The 20939-nt window shown below is 33.9% G+C and overlaps 1 protein-coding gene across 1 annotated transcript in view; it reads left to right on the top strand.

Annotated features, from left to right (window-relative positions):
- Positions 1-20939, top strand: part of NBEA (neurobeachin) — a 776021-nt gene that overhangs the window by 355221 nt on the left and 399861 nt on the right.

Below are 20939 nucleotides of genomic sequence, written 5' to 3'. Positions count from 1 at the left end.
CTTGTAAAGATTTTAAAACTATTTTTGAGTACTTAACCCAAGTTTCCTTTCTGTTTTCTTATTCAGACTAGAGATTTGCAGAAAATGTAAATTTTATCTTAATTAATTCATGAACTTTAAATGTTAAAGAATTTATGACCTATTCATTCTCTTCCCCAAAGTATAATCTTATCTAAATAATTGAAGGCAAATTCTTTCCAGAGCCAACAATAGTAATATAACAAAAAAGAATTAAGGTTTGATATCACTGTCAGTTTGTTGTCCTTCATTTTGATACTATATATTGGTCATGAGATAAGAAGTCCTTCTGGCCCTAGCTATTCCACTGGGACCAGTGTGATCTTAGAAAATACATTTGACCTTCTGAGCAGCTAGGGCTCTAAGAAGGGTAAGAGCACTGTGCCTTGAAGTCAGAAAGACTTGAATTCAAATCCAGCCTCAGACACTCCCTGTAATTTTGGGCAAGTTACTTATGTTTGCCTCAGTTTCCTTGATTATAAACTGGGGATAATAATAGCACCTACTGCTGAGAATTGTTGTACGGATCAAATGAGATAATATTTATAAAGCACTTACCATAGTGGCTGGCACATAGTGGCTGTTTAATAAATGCTAGCTATCATCCATAGTATTGTTGTTGTTAATTGTTGGTACTACTACTACTACTACTACTACGACTACTACTACTACTACTACTACTACTACTACTACTACTACTACTACTACTACTACTACTACTACTACTACTACTACTACTATCACCACTATCAGAGTGGACTCTTTTATAAAATGAAAAGTTTGGTATATATGATTTCTAAGAACTCATTATCTTTGAAATTCTCCAACTCTGTGATTTCATGACAATTATGATATGTACATGCAATTGTGAATGAAAAAAATCACAGCAGTTTAGAGTCAAGAAGACCTGGGGTTTAATCCTGCCTCTTACAGTTACTAGCTATGTAACCTTGAATAAGTCACTTAACTTCTGATAGCCTTAGTTTCCTCATTTGTAAAATGGATAATAAAAGAAACCTGCTTTACAAATTGTTTTAAGGATCAAATTAGATTATATATAAAGCACTTTGTGAACCTTAAAGTTACATATAAATATTATTATTTCTGCTATGAGGCAAATATTAAATAGTTATTTTAATTATTAATTTTAGCTGTTATCTAGTTTATTGTATTTAAGAATACTGCCTGCATGCAGCAAGTTGCTGTAGATGGTGGTTCTGGCAACCTTGAGTCATGGGACTGGCATTGGCTTTATTATTTATATACTGTGTAACCTCAAGAAAATCACTTTATAGATGGCAGTTTTCTTAACTGTAAAATGAGAGGGGTTACTAGATAAACTCATTTAAGGTCTCTTATTTAACTTTGTATCTGTGATTCTTTGATCCCTTTTAGTTTCCCTTTCTCACCAAAGCTCTTGCTCTAAAAGAGCAACTTTAATTCCTTCTAGCCACTCATAAGGTTTGTGTCAGCTACTGTGACTTTTCCAAGCCATTGACAATGCAGTAATGTACTAGTTGAGATTTTGCTGTAGTAAACTTATGAAGTATTTCTTAGTCTCTGGTTGCTTTTGATTACCACTACTTCATCATACTATGAAACATTTTTGGTTATACTGCTGTTCTGTTGTTGTTCATCCTAAAATAATGATGAACACTGCTTCATTGCAGGTTGACAGCCTGAATTCCAAAATTTCATTATTTACAGTATTGTTCTCAGAGAAAATGGTCTTTCAATTGTTTTGTATAAAATTTGAGGTTTTTGCAAAAGATTCAGTTTGTTGTTTAATATTATGGAAGAGAAGGGGGATAGGAAGTTGACATATTTAGTTAAATCTCTGAAAAGTCCTGGAGATTTGGGAAATTTGGAAAATTTTTGTTTTTTGTTTTAGACCTGTGATTTCACTTCTATAGGAAACTCCCTCTTTACCTATACAAATCTATAACTCTTCTATAATTTGTGCATGGTTTCAGAAATGTGTTTAGGGTGCTGAGAGATTAAATTATTTGCCCTTGGTTAACATAACCAATAGGTATCAAGTCTTCCTTTCTGTGAGAGACTAGGTCTTTATTCACTATGCCATGTTGCCTTCCTGTGTGACCAGTAGATATTCAGTTAAAATCATCTATGGCATATGTTTCATTAAGCAGCTTTTCTAGTTCCCAAGGCACCTAGACACCCATTGATATTTAAGCTTGTGATCCCATTAATTCACTCTGACCTTAAGCATATTGGCTTTAATTTCCTCATCTGTAAAATAAGGGAATTGGACTAGATGACCACAAATGTCCACTCTAGCACTCATTCTTTCATCCTACAATAAGGTCTAGTTGATGTTCACTGGTACCATATAAAGAATTGTTATCTTTTTTTTAAACAACTACCCAAGATTTCTGGTCCCTCGGTTGTGGCTAAAGATACCAAGTGAAACATTTCTATGGGAAAAAAACCTATGTAACACCTTCAGTGCTGGTCTTTAGATACTAATCATTCAGTAACCAAGTATTTAATGATTACCTATTACTTTTTCAATTCTGCTAGGGATATCTTTTACATTTCTGTGGAGAACATAGAAATATAGGGTATTATCCTTCTCCTTAAGTTACTTATAGTATAGTTTGGAGAAAAGACTACCATACCTGAAATAATATATTAAACAAAAAAGCACATTAAACCAAAAAGACAATAAATAATAATTTACTAGATCACTTAGTGTCTATATTGTACAATTTGTTTGAACGAAAGGAAGATTAGATTACTTTGTAGAGGAAGTGGGACTTGAGCTGAGCCTTGAAGGATGATAGAGGGAAGGAAAATCAAGGTGAAGAGATTGTGAACAAAGGTATGGAAACAGAAGTAAATATAGAGGACCTTCAGTGCCTGGCTAAAGAGTTTTAAATTTCCTAGGCAACAGAGGAAATGTTTGAATAAAAAAGTGTCATTATTAGATTATTGCATGAGGAAGATAATACTGATTTGATAGGGAGAAAATAGACTCAAGAAAACTTATTAGGCTATTGTAATAGTTTGAGAAAGTCACATTAGGGATCTTGGATAAGGTGATAGTAGGAAAAATAGACCTGAAGGATCAGAGAATCATAGAGTTATAGGTATAGATCTGGGAAGAACCTCAGAAGTCCTTTGGTCCAATCCTCTTTTCATCATTATTATTTATTATTATTATTATTATTATTTATTATTATTATTATTATTATTATTATTATTATATTTTTTTTTACATAAGAAAAATGCGGCCCAGGGAGGTCAAGTGAAAATTAACATAGGCACTAAGTGTGAGAAGTATTCTTTACACTCATATCTTCTGACCCCAGAGCCATTGTTCTTTCCATTGTACCATGCTGCATATTGCATGCATGCGTGCATGCAGCCCTAATTATCCTTAAATTTTAGCCCTGTATCTCCAAATGTTTCCTGGACATTTCTATTTGAATATCTTGCTTTTCTCAAAATCAACATGTCTAAAAACTCATCATCCTTTTCCCGCTTTGCTTTTGTATTTTATTAATGGTAACATATTAGTTATTCATGCTTAAGATCTATATCATATTTTATTTGAAAACTTATCTTTTTAAAAATGTGATGGGTTGTTTTTTTTCTGGGACTCAGTTCTTCTTCCTAAGTCCTAGGTTTTATTTTAATTCCCTTTTCTAAAACTTAGTAAGCAGGGGAAGGATCTATTTGATTTGCTCCCTTCCCTGCTTCTGCAGAGAAACTACAGGTAAAGTTTATTTAGAGGCAACAAAAGGAAAGAGAATACTATGATGTAAGGCTTTCTTTCCTTAGATTTCATTCTTTCATCTAAACATATTTTGCAGATTTCTCTTCAGGGTAGAGTAAATGCTGTATTTGTATTGCAACATTCCTCTGACCTTTGCAAATTACTCATTGAGAATCCTGAAGGATAGGTCTTAGGGGGAAGGAGGGGGAGAGGGAGAGAGAGAGAGAGAGGGAGGGAGGGAGGGGAGAGAGAGAGAGAGAGAGAGAGAGAGAGAGAGAGAGAGAGAGAGAGAGAGAGAGAGAGAGAGAGAGAGAGAGAGGGAGGGAGGGAGGGAGGGAGGGAGAGAGAGAGAGAGACAGAGAGAGAGAGAGAGAGACAGAGAGAGAGAGAACGAGAACTTTTCTGAATGAATAGAAATCAACACTAAATACGATGTTTTTGAGAGAGAATAAGATGGAGCTTATAGGTTTTCATGAATAAAAGAGAAAAAGCAAAGATGAGGAATATAATAATGGACCTATGTAAGGGAAATGTAATGATAGAACGAGAACAAGGAAAATTCTCATGGAGTCCAGAAAGGATTATTAGCACTAAAAGTTTGAGAACTACTAACTGAATGATTAGAAGTTATGTTTTATATCTTGATCTGCATGTACTTAAGTGGTTATCCTCTACCTCTGCCAAAAGTATAATAAATATTGAACAACCATTTTTAGCAGTCTTTTTTTTGTTTGTTTGTTTTAATGGAAAGAGCCTTGGACTTGGAATCAAAAGATTTTTGTTTGAATCCTGACTCCACCACTTACTAGCTATAAGACCATGACATATTATTCCCATTCCATCTTGTTTTCTCCAGCAGATTGGTACTCTGTCATTCCCACTCTCTCACTAATTGTTGGTCTCTCTTTGTCTGCTGGCTCATTTCCTGTTGCCTACAAACATACCCATGTCTCCATGATCCTATAGAAACCCTCCCTTCATCCATCCATCCCCACTGTCTTCCTAAATCTTTCATCCCTTTGGTAGTTAAACTTCTTGAGAAGGCCATCCATAATCAGTTCCTTGACTCTCTTTCTTCTTATTTTTTCTTAACTCTTTTCAATCTCTCTTCTGAGCTCATCATTTAACTGAAACTTCTCTCTCCAAAATTACCAGTGATCTCTTAATTGTTGAAATTATGACTGTTTTGCAGTTATGACCTTTCTTCAGTTTTTGATCTGTTGATCACCTTTTTCTCCTTGATACTGTCTCCTCTCTAAATTTTTGTAAGACCACTCTCTTGGTTCTCCTGCTACTATCTGTCTCTTGGTTTTTGCTGGATCATCATGTAATCAATTATTATCGCTATGTATACGATTTTCAGTTCAAAGCTCCCAATCCCCCACAGAGTTATTAATATGTTTGAATAGCTTCAAAAAGTTAAGTGATGATCCAGTGCTTACATTTTAAAAGAAAAGTAAAAATCTTTTTTTATACCTTTACAGTCCCACTTTGTCTAAGGGTCTGTGAATAAAGTTTCAAAATATGGACTTCAGTGTTAAAACAATCCTAGAAATGGAGAGGGAAGAAGGAAAAATTTTGTATTTGTAATTGGAGCACCATAGGTGAAGATCATTGAAAAAATATAGGTGGAAGGAAGTATGGAGAGAGTAGGGATATCATGAACTGTACTTTTATCTCAACCTTAAAATGGTACTGGATTATAAGTATTCAATAAACATTTATTAAAGTCAACATGACATACCTATTATTTACAAAGTATTGTGTTAGGTACTCATTATGAGGAAAAACAGTGAAATAGTCTAGCCCTCAAGGAGTTTATACTCTACTGGCATGAGAGAACTTACTACATCTATGCATAAAAATAATTAATAAATATTACAAAATAATTTTGAGAGAGACAGTGCTAATAAATAGCGGCAGAGCAGGAAAAGGAAAAACCCTTGTAGGAAGTGGTACCTGAGCATTGATAGAAACTCGTGATTATATGAGACACTATGAAGTAAATTTCAGAGATGAAAGACCATCTGTTACAGAGGGGGAAGATGAATCCTTGTGCACAGGAGACAACTAACAAGTCAGTTTGACTGAACTGACAAAAGGCATGCATTGGTGACCAATGAGGTGGGATTGGGAAGATCTTTGAGAGAATATGTTTGACCTTAAGTACCAGGTTAAGAGGTATGAATTTTAGCCTAGAGGCAGTGAATAGAGATATTTTAATTGGGGCTGATATGCTTAGATCTTTGTTACAGAATAGCTATGCAGATTATTGATTGGGGAGAGGGGAAAATAGGGAAATTAGTTCATAAGCCTTATCTAGGAAAGTGATGATTAGTATCTGAATTAGGGTGTAGAGTTCTGTATGACAGACAGGATGGGGGTGGAGCCAACATGGCTCACAAAAGATACAAAACCTTGCTCAAGCACCAACCTACTTGCAAAATAGAATGGACTAAATATGAGCCAATGACTCTATGAGATATGAAATATTAAAACATTAAATATTTAATTAAAATATTAAAAAATTAAATTTAAAAGACTGGAAAAAAAATAGAAGAAAATATATGGTCTTTCATTGCAAAAATAAAATGATCTGGAAAACAAACCAAGGAGAAAAAAAAATGAACTTCATTAGACTACCTGAACATCATATCCAAAACAAAAGCTTAGATATCATATCACAAAAGCAGACTGCCCAGATCTCTTAGAACCAGAGGATAAAGTGGAAACAGAATTCACCAGTCACTTCCTAAAAGCAACCCTACCAAACAGCCACAGTTAGGTTCACACGTTATAGAGGAGCAGAGAGTTTTGAATGCAGTATTCCAGAAGGCATACAGTATAGGATTGCTGCCAAGAATTACTAAACCACCAAAACTGAGTATAATCCTACGGAGGAAAAAATGAATCTTCATTGAAATAGAGAACTTCTAAGCATTCCTGATATAAAGACGAGAGCTGTATGGAAACTTTGAATTTCAAATATAGGAGTTAAGAGAACTATTAAAAAGACAAACAATGAACAATTATAAAGATTAAATAAACTGCTTAAATTCTAATGTGGGGATATGATACATATTTCTCCTCTCAACCCTATTGTCATCAGAGGTCATAGAAAGAGTCTAATTAAACAAAATTCCATTCTGTTACATCTTGATGTTGTTAAGAAAAAAAATTTAAAAAGAAAGGGGAAAGAATACTTGAGGGCGAGGGATGTGAAAGGAAGATTAGGGAAATTATCTCAATCTGAGTTTCAAGTAGACATTTAACGAAACAAGGAGGATGGAGTGAAGAGGAGAGCAGCTTACAATTGAACCCTATTGTCATCTGTACTGATCAAAGAAAGGAAGAACACGCATATTCATAAACACAGTTGGGTTAAAAAATAATTTCTCTCACAGGTAAATAAGAGGGATAGAGGGCAAGGGGGAATTAGAGGGAAGGTAGGTTAAGGTAATGATTTGTTCTAAGCAAAACAAACTCTTAAAATTATACAAAAATATTTATAGCTCTTTTTGAGGTATCAAAGAATGGGAATCTGAGGGTATGCCCATCACTGGAGAATGGCTGAACAAATTGTAGTATATAAATGTATTGAAACATTATTGTGTTGTGAGAAATAATGAAGGGCATGGTTTCAGAGAAACTTGGGAAGACTTACATGAACTGATACAGAATGAAGTGAACAGATAGAACTAGAACAATTCTAGAGAACGTCATGGTAAAGACAAAGAATTAGGAACTCTGATCAGTGTAATAAGTAGCCACCATTTCACAAGATTAATAAGATACCCACCGTTTCATAGAGGTAAACAACTCAGCTTGAATCATTACATTCACATATATGCATATATATGTGTGTGTATATGTATAAACATAGGTAGATATGTATAAATGTATATGACATCAATATTGAAATTTGTTTTCCAGAACACTGTGTTTACAATAAGATTATTTATAATTTCATTCTCATTTGGCAGAGTAGTCTGGGGTACAAGATAAAAAAGGTAGAATTTTGCTAATTGAAAAAAATATATAATTTTTTAATGAAAAATGATAAGAATGATAGAAAAGATATTGTGGAGCTAGAATCAGTAAGACTTGGCAGCTGACTAGGTATGGGGATTTTGGTAGAAGGACATTTAGGGGTCATTCTGAAGGTGTGTACCTGGCAGACTGAAAGGATAGTTGTACCTTAACAGAAATAGGGAAGTTTGGAGGAAGCATAGGTTTTGAGGAAAATGCATGGAGTTCTATTTGTGAAATGTTGAAGTTGAGCGGCTTATGATATACCCAGGTGGAAAAGTCCAGTAGGTTTTTTGCAAAAGGTAACTAGAGATTAGGAGTAAGATGAGGGCAGGATGCAGTGGTATACTGAAACTAGCTTGAACTTTTGCTGATTTTAAAAGTTTCAGGGTGAGCATTTACACTTTCGAAATTGGAAAATACTACAAATCAGAGCTTGATTTATTGTTTTGTTGATTGTCTAAACTTAAGAAAGTGCTGGAGAAAATAATGCAGATTAAATTTAAAAGTGTGCTCTGTGCGTTTTTGGGGGTTTTTTTTGAGAGCTGTTTGTTAAACCTTTATCAATACACAACTGTCTAGATGTATAAATTTGAGAGTTATCTGCATAGTTTTGTCAACTAAAACCTTGGAAGCTGATGGGATCATTAAGTGGAAGGATATAGTTAAAGAAGGGAAGAGGGCCCACAATATATGTTTGGGGAGTACAAATACTTAGTGAGTGGTTGAAGAATTATGATCTAGAGAAGGAATAGCAAAACACATAGGAGGTGACCAAAGAGAGAACGGTGTCACAGAAGCTAAGGAAGGAAAGAATTTGAAATGCAGTAAAGTAAGCTGAGAATTTAACCATGGTTGTGGGGAGGGTTTGAGGGTTGAGGTTATCTAAGAGCAATAGAGACTTGATTTTAAAATTTTTTGACAAGAAAATCAAGGACAAGACCCAGTAAGTTGAGTCTTAACCTGTAGGGTAGGGAGAAGGTGGGGAGAACTAAGCAATACAAACTGCAGTTATCCAGAACTGTTCTTGTTTTCTCTCTCTCTCTCTCTCTCTCTCTCTCTCTCTCTCTCTCTCTCTCTCTCTCTCTCTCTCTCTCTCTCTCTCCTCATCCAAAATAATAAGAAATAAAAGTATTTAGTAGAAAGAAAAATAAATCTGATAATCATAACCATGAATGTAAATAGGATGAACTTTCCATAAAACTGAAGAGTGGCAAAATAAATAACATAAGGAACAAAAATGCCTGCCCTTAAATAGTTTGTATTCTACTGTACTGAATTCCGTGCTAACAAAATTATAAACTTTCAAACTATAAATATTAAAAAATTGATGAATGTTTATTAAAATATCAAATACTGAAATTAACAAAGTAGGAAACAACCCAACTCAGATAAATTGAGCTAGTCATACATAAATTCCCCAAGGGACAGGGAAGGGAGACACAGAGAGCAATTTGAATTTTCTAATGAATTCCGTGAAACCTTTAGCAAATAAATAATTCTTATGCTACTAAAACTGGTCCAGAAATAGAGAAAGAAGGTTCTTTATCAAACTCCTTTTATAAGACATGAGTAAGCCCTAAAGTGAAAACTGAAAGAGAAAAATTACAATGTTAGATCAATCCCACTAATGAAAACTTATTGAAAAAGGTAATTGCAAACAATATGTTCTTTTTTTGTTTTGTTTTGCTAAGACTAGTTTTGATCTATCAGGAATCCAAGGATGATTCAACAATAGAAAAATTAAATTTAATAAAAGCATAATACAAAATAAAAATCAAGATTATATCAATAGTTCTGAAAGGCCTTACACAAAATGCAGTAACAATGTTATAAACAAAATCATAACAATAACATGAACTTGTCAATCTCTTTTTTTAAATCTAAAATGAAGAGCTATTGTGGTTTGTAACAAAAACACTAAAAACACTGGACACTTTCCCAACAAAACCATAAATAAAACAAACATTGTTCTGGGCTGGGCCTGACTCAGGCCAATTCTCTGGTATTTTTGCTTTGATATTGGACCTAAGGGTCAGCTAGGTGGTGCAGTAGATGGAGTGCTGGGCAGGGAGTCAGGAAGACTCATCTTCCTTAGTTCAAATCTGGCCTTCGACATTTACTAGTTATATGACTCTGGGCAAGTCACATAATCCTGTTTGCCTCAGTTCCTCATCTTTAATATGAGCTGGATAAGGTAATGGCAAACCATTCCAGTGTTTTTGCCAAGAAAATCCCAAATGGATTCACAGAGATGCAGGTATGACTGAAATGACTCAGCAACAATTACAACTTATAGATACCTGTCTAGGGGCACACAAAGGTTGTGACTTAAACAGGGTAAATTAGCTAGTATGTGAGAGTTAAGAATTCAATCCAAGGTTTTTATAACATGTAGATTTAACCTACCATCTTGTGTCTTATATTCAATTGGAAAAACGTCTATTAAGCACCTTTCATGTTAAATACTAGGGATACAAAGATGAAAACAAAAGTCCTTGCATTCTACAGGCCTATGTCACAAAAATTCCAAATGGATAATGTTACAAAAAGACATATTAAAATCTAGAACAGAATGATTTTTAATAATATTGGATAGGAGAAAGTCTGTAATTCATAAAAGATAAAATATACAATTCTGTTTATATGAAATTATAAAGGTTTCTTTATATAAGCACAAATCAAGCTAGTGTGGAAATCAGAAGGAAAAAATTAGATTGGGGCAAATTTTTGTGTTGATTATTATTATAATAGTCTGACATCCAAAACAGATAAAGAAACAACAAATTCATGAGATGTAAGGAAGAGGTCTTCCCCAGTAGATACATTTTCAAAAGATTGAAACAAACTTTTTAAAAGGAAAAATACAGAATATTGATAACATGAAGAAATGTTCAAAATTACTAGTAACCAGAATAATACAAATTAAATAACTGTGAATTATCAGATCCTCCAGTCATTCTAGCAAAAATGCTAAAATGATATAAAATTCATCTTTGGATGAGCTGTGTGAAGACCGCTATATTAATTTACTCATGGTAGAGCTATGAATTGGTTACACTGTTCAGAAAAACAATTTATAATTATGCAAGATGTGTTACTTATTTGCGGCCTTTTAGAGATTCAATTCCTGAGACTATTTCCTAAAGAGGCTATTGGCAGCAAGGAAAGATCTCTATGTACAAAAATGTTCCTAGTAGCATCATTTGTATTAAAAATAAAGCTAGAAACAATATACAGTTAATTATGGGGAAATGGTTCAACACATTTTGGCATATAAATAAATTGGAATGATACTATATTGTAATGAATAACATTCATTCATTGTCAACGAATGACATTTTCATAGGAAAAATTCAGAGCATAAGAAACCTTATACAAAATAATATATAGTAAAGAAAGGACTTAGAATTGCCATGCTTGAGGCTATATATAAAATTACTTTTAGGAATCTTAAGGTGGATCCTGATTGGCCCTACATCACAGGGGAAAATAACTTATAAGCTATACTTCCTTTCAGTTATTATTGATATAATACGAGTAAAAAAGTAAATCCAGCAGACATTTCCTAGAGATTATAAATATCATTCAGTGATTTTTTCCACATTGTTTCTCTGTCTGCATATTTAGAAAGTTAAATTCATGAATAATGTTATAAATAGAGTACTGCCTATAATTTTTGGCCTGCTGATAGTAGATTCAGCATATTGCATTTAGCCCTATGTGTAGTAGATAGGAATTATTACAGGAAATAATTGGGGCAAACCAATACATAATTGTGATCATAGTACAATTGTATTTGATAATCCAAAGGGACAAAATGTAAATGGGAAGAGAGTCTTACCCCCACTATATCCCATGAAATTGACCTGGTGGTAATTGAAATAGAAAATAAAATGGTGATAAATGCACTGAGTTTTCTTAACCAAATTGTCAAACTAAACTAGGGATACCAAGACCCAAAAAAAAAATGTCTGTCCTCAGAAAGCTTACATTCTCACTGACCTATACTATAATAAATTTCAAATGGATAGAGAGGGAATCTTACTGGATGAGGTAAATCATAAGGATTAGCTGACATCCAGCCAAGACTTTTAAAGGAACACAAGGGTTAAATTTTTAAATAGTCAACAGGGGTAATCTGTAAATATAAGGAACTATTGAGGACCGGTGTGTTTACGGTATGATCCTTATTCAAATGAAGGCCAGAGAGCGCCCTGGGGAACACAACAGAATTTTTCATTAAATATTTGCAAGGTGCTGGAATCCAGTTATAAATAGAATCATTTATATTCTTAAGGAAACATGAACTATATGGAAAGGCTATATGTTTTCTGTAAAGGGAAAAACATAGAATCATAGAGCTGGAAGGGACCTCAACATCTGTCTAGTGACTCTAGTCTAACACTTATTTTACAGGCAAGGCAGTTGAGGCATAGAGAGATAAAGTGACTTTCCCAGGTCACTAAATAGATAAGTAGGGATTCAAACACATGTCCTCTCACTCCGAATCCAGTGACCTTTCACCTGAGTCACTCTGCTTCTCATGTACTTTTTATAAATATATTGGTATGCATTATTTGAAAGGGTAAATATACATTTGGGAAGCTAGATGGTGCAGTAGATAGAGCTCTGGTCTTGGAGTCAGGAATATTCATCTTCCCAAGTTTAAATCTGACCTCAGACACTTACTAGCTGTGTGACCCTGGCCAAATCACTTAACCTTGTTTACCTCCATTCCTTATTTATAAAATGAGCTGGAGAAGGAAATGGCAAACCATTCCAGTATCTTTGCCACAAAAACCCCAAATGAGGTCATGAAGATTCACACACAACTGAGAGATGACTGAACAATAACAACAAATATACATTTGGATAAAGGAGTTAATTATTAGATGTAATTTGCTTATGCTTTTATTAAGAAAATAGAGTTATAATTGATTGGAGGGAGTTTTGTTATAGATTGGGAGCTAAGAAACAGAAATGGATTGTATGGTTTCTTTTATGTATGAAAATGTTTTAATAGTGCTGTTCTCTAGTACAGTCCTGTGGTCTTACGACTTAAGTCTTCAGTCAGTTACCAGCATTTATTAAGTGCTTATTCTTTGCCAAACACTGTGTTAAACCCTCAGGATATAAATTAAAAAGTAAAATCAGCCCCTGTGCTCACAGAGCTTACATTCTAGTGGGGAAGACAGCATGTACGTAACATATACAGTAGTAAGTCGCAACCTTACAAACACAAAAGTGAAAATAAGCCCCTGCTCTCATGGATTATAGTTACATACAAAACATACACAAAGTAAATTACAAGGTAAGCTTGGGAGGGGGAATCTCGGGGAAGGCTTGGGGGAATCTATTTGATCAGTATCTAGGATGAAGTTCAGGTTTACAAAAAGTAGGGATGTGCAGATAGAGCATTCCAGGCCTGAGGGCAGCCTGAGCAAAGGCACAGAGACAAGAGATGTGAAGGATGGCAAGAATGCAAGTGTGGCTAGACTATAGCATAGATGGAGGACAGCCATATGCAAATAGTGCTGGAAATGTAGAATCGGGCTGGATGATGGATTGGATAGGGCATAGATTTGAGACAAAGAGGTCGATGAGACTGTTGTAGTAGTGCAGGCAAGAGGTGCAAAGAACGTACTCATGGAGAGAAGGGGACAGATGTGACATGTTGTGGAGATAAAAACAGTAGTAGGATTTGGTAACTAAATGGATATATGAGGGTGGTGAGGGAGAATGTAGCCACCAAAATGCTTCAGGGAAACCTAATATAACTTGGAGTCTTAGAATTGCCTTAAGGCTCTGAGTGGTTAAGTGAGTTACCAGGACATTCCCAGCTTTTGAATGATCAAGGCATGATTTGGATCTTCTTTCTGGATTCCAAATCCGGCTTTTTTTCCTCTCCATTATGTCTCACTATTTTTATCCTAATTATTGGAAACAAAATATAAAGTATCTTATTATGTAAAACTCTGTACACAAACAAAAATTTTACAGAATAAAAATCATGGAGGGATTTCAGTCTGAACTACTGGGGGCAGTACCTACTTTGATAAGATTCACTAAAGTATAAAATTATACTATATGCACACCTGGAATTTTTGTCATTACCCTGCAAAAAAGATGTAACTGAAATACATAAGAAATACAAATAAAAATAATTAGACTAATCAAAACAACAGTGCCCATTAAGTCATGACAAAAATGATTGATGCCTGTTCAGAAAGCTATTTTTATGAAATTTTGAACAGTAGACATAAGGTCAATACTAACTTGAGGTTGAAGTTCAAGGAATTCCATAATGCTAGATTTTGACTGAACAATAAATTTATGGAATTAAGGGATCCAAAATCCATTATAAATGTCTGAAGTCACAAAATCCCAAGTTTTGTGGTATCTCAGCTTTGGGGTTGACATTAAGAATGATCATCATTCTTATATTGTTCTTTAACATTACTTGCCACCTCTGTCAGGTAAACAATACTTATCTGGCTTCACTAGTTCCATGAATTTCAGTAACAATTAGTGAACCTGTTTCTGATATACAAGAAGTCTACTTCTCTAAAGAATTTCTTTCCAAATCTTATCTTTCTTATTATCTTCATTAACCTTGTTATTATATTGTCATACCCATGTGAACACACAAAGACATAATTTAATCTTTTGCACCTATCTTGATTTTTTCAAAAATACAAATGTTTCTATAAAAAAAGCAGTGCCTCTGCTATTCAAAGACATTGCTGGTAATGAGTTTTCTTTTCTATAATTGTGCATTAAAATCTCAAGTCTGAAAAGCTTCCAGGTCATTGTACACGTTATCCTGAATATAACATTCTGCATAGATGCACTTTTTGAATTGTAGAAGTTTATACAATCTGTGAGCGCTATTTTTTTTAAATAAAAAAAGATATCTTGAAAATCTCTGTGAAATATGTTACCCACTTTCTTACCTTCTTAAGTATAGTAAACATCATTACTTTGTTGACAGTAGTTTGTCATGATAAATGTAAATTATCAGGGCTTGTTGATAGGCTGGGTTAAAGGGCTATGTGTTTCTATACAAAATGGATCTAGATAGCTCTTGTATTTTGGTTATTATGGTACATGATAATGGAAATAATATTTTAATAGTTGTTTATGACTTTTCTTTGCTGTGAGTATATTGGCCTGTAGCTATCTTTCTTAGTGGTAAATAATAATTATAACTTTTGTTCTAGCTTCCTGTGTCTTCCCTTGTCACTTCTGTCTTGCCATACTTATAACAACTCATTCTTTATGTTTTATTATTATTTTTTTTAGAAATAAAAAATTTAATTAACATCAGCTACTGACCATGGGGAAAAAATCTCAGGGATTAAAAATGTACAATTTAGTCTTCTTTAAGAACATGAGGGTTCTTGGGGGCAGGTAGGTGGCGCAGTGGATAGAGCACCGGCCCTAGATTCAGGAGGACCTGAGTTCAAATCCAGCCTCAGACACATAACACTTACTAGCTGTGTGACCTTGGGCAAGTCACTTAACCCCATTGCCCAGCTAAAAAAAATTAAAAAAAAAAAAGAACATGAGGGTCCGAAAACATTGGATAGTTTCATGATAATATTTTTGTTATTGATGATATAGTTCCAGTTAGTGTTCTCTGAGGGATTTCTTTTTTAAGGAAGGTACCACTTGTGAGAAATAATAACGCATCAGATAAAGTAAGCTGTCTAATCTTTTTATAAATAAAAATATGCTCTAAGTATATTTTCATTGCTATTTTAATTTATTTAACAACTGGGTATATTAGCAATGAAGGAAAAGCTGTTTTCTCTATTCTGCCTTTTAAAGTTTGTGAAATAACCCATTGTGATCACTGTATAGAAGGAAATATGTGAAAAAGAAAGAGAAAAATCAATGATTTTGCTTGTTTCCAGAAATGCAAAAGCCATTTCAAACGGTTTCTTTTTTTAAAATTCTTGATATGTTTTCTTTTAATAATATGAATTATAAATGGATTCTGAAGTCAACCCATTATATTTAATTAACACAATTACTGAATCATCCAAAGCAGCTTTAATATTCAGTGACAGTCAAAAAGCATTTATTCAGTTTTGGGGATATAGTTGAATCTTATTGTGCATGGAGAGGAATAAAGTATAAGAGTGAAAAGGTAAGAAAGGGACAGATTATGAGGCACTTTAAATGCCAAACAGAGGGCTTTGTATTTTATCCCAAAGAGGTGAGAAGTGACATAGTCACAACTACAACTTTAGGAAAAATCACTTTGCGGCTGAATGGAAGCTCAGTTGGAGTAGAGAAAGAGGGGAGACAGGGAGCCCAATTAGGAGGCTGTTGTAATAATTGAGTAGAGTAGAGAATGAAGGCCTGAAGTAGGGTAGTGTGAGAAGGGGATGTACATGAGAGATGTGTACATGTGGTGTCTTTATTTGTCCCTCGAGGGCAGAAACTGTCTCTTTTTTTCTTTTGTCTCAGACCCTGTCACGGCACAAATTCCTAACAAGTGGGATTTGTATTTGTGACCAAACCTGTGGTTCCATTATTATAGGGAACTTCCGATGTAGAAACTCCCCCTACCAATACAGATAAGCAGATATGCTATTTATTATCTTGGAGATGGGCCTGCGACAGTAAGAATTTGAGTGACTTTTTCCAGGATCACACTGCCTGCCAGGAAGTGCCAGAAGTGGAATTTGAACCCAGATTGTTGTGACTATTCACAGCATCATGTTAAGTAGTTGTTGAAGTGAATCATCTTCATCATCATCCTCATAGTTTATCCCAGAAGCATAGATGACCTTTTCGTGTCCTTTTGCCATGTATCCTTTGAGAATTGGTCCCTGTTATATATTAATATTGATTTGTTATGCATCTTGTATATCAGACCTTATCAGAGATTTTTGTCCCATTCAGTAGTTTCTCTTACTCTTGTTCTGTTGATTTCCTTCATGTATAATTTTGTGATATCTATATTAGCCATTTTACCTCTAAATGATAACTTCTCCCCACAGTCCTAGTTGTGAAAGATACTTCCTTCAATTGTCTTTTAACTTTTTTTATTTTTGATACTGCAATGCAGTACTAAGGTCAAGTATCCATTTGAACCATTTTGTGGTATAACACCTTAAGTTCAGTTTATCAAATATTAGGCTTCTGTGTTTGACCCTCTCTCTATCTTGTTTCCCCTCCAATATCAAATAGTTTTCAAGCCTACTGCTTTAAGATAAAGTTTTGAGGTCCCAGTAATACTAGAGCTGTTTCATTCCTACTAATTTTTTTTGTTATTTCTCCTTGAGGTTCTTGACTTTTTTTGTTTTTCAGATGAATTTTGTTATTTTTTTATCTTTTTATCTTTACATTACTCTTTGGGAGTTTTGATATGGTACTAAATATAAGTTAATTTCCCAGTGTCATATAATTTTTACCATAACCCAAACATGGTCAGTGAAAATCTTTCCAATTATTTGTCTATTTCTGTAAAGAGTAGTTTTCACTCGTATTTATGTAAATCTTGAGTTTTTATTAATAGAGTAATTATGAATATATTTTAAGCATTTTATAATTGTTTGAATGAGATCTCTCTCATCTTCCCCAGTTTCTTTCTTATTCTAGGTTTTGTTGGTGATATAAAGGAAGAATGATGACATTTTAGGTCCTGCTACTTTATAAGATTATTGTTTCTATTCTTTTTCAGTATCACTAGAAGTTTTTAAATAAACCATTATATCTACAAATAGTGATAACTTTGCCACTTCAGCTATGCCTATTTCCCTGATGTCCTCTGGTTGTCTTATTATTATAGCTAGCATTTCTAGGACTGTATTACATAATACAAGTAATAATCAACATCATTGCTTTGCCTCTCATCTTTTTGTGAAGACACCTGGTGTTTTGTTTTACTTTTTGAGAAATAATGCCATTGTATATTATGTTAAGGAAAAGCCCTTTAATTACTTAATACTTTTTAGATTTTTAATCATAAATTATTGCTCTATTTAGCCTTAGAAAAGGCTTTTTCAGCATTTATTGATATATAATTTTTATTATTTTTCTTTTTAATATGATCTGTTATTTCTTTCAAAATGTTCAGCTACCCCTGCTTTCCAGTTATAAATCCAACCAGCTCATGATGAATAATTTTTTTGCCATTGTCCAGGTTAGAGGTGATAAATATTTAAGCAGTTGTGGTCCATTTCTGAAGGGAAAGAAGGGGTCAGAGGGAAGAGATGTTGTAGAGAAAGAAATTACAAGAGTCAGCAACTGATTGGATATGTGGATTAATTAAGACATTAAGAATTACTTTAAGGTTGTAAAGTTAGGTACCTTAAAGGATTTTAGTGCCTCCAATAGAAAAAGACAAGATTGCAAGTGGGTTGAATTTGCAGGGAAAGGCAATAAGTTCTATTTTAGACATGTTGAATTTGAACCTAGCTTAAGGGAGAAATTGCCCTGGACACTTACACATATTTTATCTGATAAATGGGGTAGGTAACCTCTGCCTCATCTGTCTAGGCTTCTAACTTCACATACTTTACAAGCTGTTCCTTGTCTGTCAGATCTCTCTTGTATTAAGTAGCTCTAATAAGGCTATTGCTCTAACATTGGGATATGAAGCTTGTCTTCTTAGCCACGTGTTCTTTACATAGTTTCTAATTTTTTTCAGTATCTCCTTGGAAACTACGGCAAGAAATTTAACTACTTTGATGTGTGTTCACACCTTGTGCATATGTTTCTGTTCTTTATTGGAAGAATAGGTCTTAACTATCTCTGACCCTTCCCATTGTAAAGAACTTGTGACCACTCTCCAGATAGTGATGAATCAGCTAATTCTTCCAAGCCAAGATCCCAACAAATCTTATTTTCTTAGCACTCTCTCATATAATTAGTCAACCCTGTGCAGTAAACTTTTTGGGGGAAGTTCTTACAATATTCTCTGTTTTTAAAATGGATATTTCCAGCTAAACTGTTTTTCTGTCAATCAGCTATTTAGGGAAAGGGTAAAATAGGGTAGCAGTTTTGTGAAGGTGTGGAGAAACCAAGGGATTTTAAACAACAATGCATAGCACTTCAAAATTTGCAAGGCACTTTCCTCACAAATGAAAATAACCATGGAGGCAAAATAAAGTGAACAATTGAGCAACTGTTTGACTATGTCAGGCTAAAATAAGATTAACTTTGATTAAATCTGGATGTTATTGGAAAGAAGTGTTAGAGGTTTATGTTAGAGGTGTTAGAGGTGTTTGTTTAGAGGTGAAAGAGATTCTGTTTGGTTTTTGTTCTCCATTACCTGAATGTCTCAGGTTTTCATTTCCCTTTTTATCACCACAAACTCAAAGCAGGTGGTTTTTTGGGAGGGTAGCTTATTAAATAAATTCCATTTAAAAACTAATTTAGCAGGAAGAATTAATGTGTGAAGTTATTTGAGTTTAAATTACAATCTGTGTATAATAACTTTTGCCAATACTATTTATTCTGTTTTTGCTTCAGTTCCTTTTAAAACAGCATTCCTTTGAAAAGCCACTTGCTTTTTTTTTAAGTAGAGTTAAGCTATTTGGAAAATAAAGAAAGTGTGTGTGTGTGTGTGTGTGTGTGTGTGTGTAGCAAACTACTTTAACAAATTCTGTCACAAAAATTGGATTGTAAATTATTATTACAAATTACATATTTTCCCTACTTTTGAGTAAATAAACATTTATTTTCCACCTTACTACTTACCTGTACTTCATCATTGCCTCCAGAATCTCATCTTCCCTCCAGATCACATCAGCTCTGAAACTCACACTTCCGCAGTATCTCATTCGCCTCGGGCCCCTCTCTCCCACTGATTGGAGAGTGTGGAGAGCAGATATCACAGAGAGGCCTCTCAGATGTTCTATTGAAGAAGGGTGCCCATTATAGGCATCTCAGCATTTCCCACCAGGCATCATTCCCCACTCTCTCTGCAATGGGTACCCTCATTTTTTCACTCCTCCCACCTTTTTAAGCTTTAGATATAGATATAGATATAGATATAGATATAGATATAGGTATAGATGTAGATATAGATGTAGTCTTCACCCACTCGACTGTAAGCTCCTTGAGAGCTGAGACTGTCTTTTGCCTTTACTTACCAGCACGTAGCACAGTCCTTAAACATAGTAGATGTTTAGTGAATGTTTATTGACTGATTAATATTGCTTAGGGAGGGGGGAAGCAAGTATTTGTTTTTATCAGAATATGCAGTAATTATTTTGCCAGTCGAATACACTTTAGTGGTATTGTAAATTATAATAATGTGGCTGTATAGTTCGATCTTTCATTTAGTCTTCTTGTATTATGTTCAAATAGTTAGATTACCTGCAGCTGACAAAGTATACCATTTTAATCTTTTGGATCTTCTAATGTAGGAGGATGAGAATTGCTCATCAATTATAGCAATTGTCTCCCTTAAATGAGCTTTACACATCTGCCTCTTATTTCATTAGTTAACTGTCTGCTGAAAGATCTGATAAGATAGAATACTAGAGGCTTTTTATAGCTTGTTCTGTCTCCGTATACAATAAGGATAGGGATGTTAGCAAAGAGGGCACAAGAGTGTATTTATCTGCTACTTGCAATAAAATATACATGGTTTTCTATAGAAGGCATTTGACTCTAACCTCTATTTGTTGAAAACTACTTAGCTCAAATCTTTGGAATCTGACTTTATATTTAGTGCATGACATTTTTTTCTGTTAGCTCTTTTTTTGATGACTTGATTTTCCTTTTACTGCAGGATTTGTTTTGTTTTTTAAAATTTTAAATGACCAGCTTATCAAACCTAATCAGTATCATTTTAAATATGGAAGCTATCAAATAATAATGTTAATTCTTTTCAAAACAGGGAAAATCATTGTTAGCTGCTTCTGAGAGTCCTGATTTTAATAAGCTCTTATAAATATATTCCAACCTATTGACATTTCCAAAACTGCAAATTACAATGAATTTTTAAAAATATGTATATAAACCTTTATGTAATAGTTACCTTTAAATTTGAAAAGTAAATTCATTATGAGTAAGTTGTGTTCAATTCTTCTATGAGGACAGAATAAAGAAGCTACTGCTTGCTAGTGTAATATTAAACTATATTGCTTTTTCCTTCAGAACCTATATTAGATAATAGAAGAATAAG

This window comes from Phascolarctos cinereus, unplaced genomic scaffold, assembly GCF_003287225.1.
Source record: "Phascolarctos cinereus isolate Bilbo 61053 unplaced genomic scaffold, phaCin_HiC Scaffold_726;HRSCAF=1367, whole genome shotgun sequence".
NCBI lineage: Eukaryota > Metazoa > Chordata > Mammalia > Diprotodontia > Phascolarctidae > Phascolarctos > Phascolarctos cinereus.
The sequence above is the reverse complement of the archived record's forward strand: the minus strand, read 5'-3'. Positions and strand labels throughout refer to the sequence as shown.